General features: G+C 40.9%; 1 non-coding gene across 1 annotated transcript; it reads right to left on the reverse strand.

Moving 5' to 3' along the window:
* Window positions 1-354: 354 nt before the first annotated feature.
* Window positions 355-519, reverse strand: LOC145271721 (U1 spliceosomal RNA). Its single transcript, XR_013866105.1, has one exon. It is a non-coding gene; the product is annotated as a U1 spliceosomal RNA (small nuclear RNA).
* Between the last annotated feature and the right edge of the window lie 209 nt (window positions 520-728).

Raw genomic sequence — 728 nt, forward strand, 5'->3', positions numbered from 1 at the left:
ATTTCCGGGGTATGACTGGTTGTCAACTAATACACACGAATTTTGGTTGGTAGGTTGTTAGCTCTATATCGGAAGCAGACAGTTTTAGTAGTTGTGGGTGAGAGTTGGGTGGATTTCTTATGCTTAAGAGATGTTTAGGGCAAATGTTGGTGTTATGGACATGCAGATTAGATACCACCAGAACGTAATAACTGAAGAGGATAATAAACTGGTCGAGAGAAACGGCTTGTTTTGTGGCGTGTATAGAGACAGGTGATTGAGGGGGAGGGGAAGGAACGGAAAGTCCTTACACATATCAGTGGTTTTCTGCTCAGAAAACGGAGTGGGGAAGGATTTTTAATGTTTATTGCATTATCAGTGTGAGCGCATACGCAAGCCACACACACAGAAATAGCGCATCAGAATCATCCACATTTGAGACAATCACAAAGATCGACCGAACCGCAGGGCAATTGCAGCGCCTTATCTTGGAGGGAACGACCTTAATGACCACCGTTTACCCCTATGCTAGATAAGTATCAATATTTATTTGCTTTCTCACGAAAAACAAAATGTGACACAAGGTGGTTTTTATTGTGGGTGAAAACCAACTCCCCCAAAAAGGGTATTCTTGAAGATGCACAAATAAAATTGTCTTAGTATAGAAGAGTCCACATTTACTAAGGACAAATTAACTTAAGTGTAGTATTCTACACTCTACTAGCCTGTGCCAAGTAAGTATAACCTTT

The sequence above is a fragment of the Euprymna scolopes genome, chromosome 46 (assembly GCF_053919585.1).
Source record: "Euprymna scolopes isolate OS-2025 chromosome 46, ASM5391958v1, whole genome shotgun sequence".
Lineage (NCBI taxonomy): Eukaryota > Metazoa > Mollusca > Cephalopoda > Sepiida > Sepiolidae > Euprymna > Euprymna scolopes.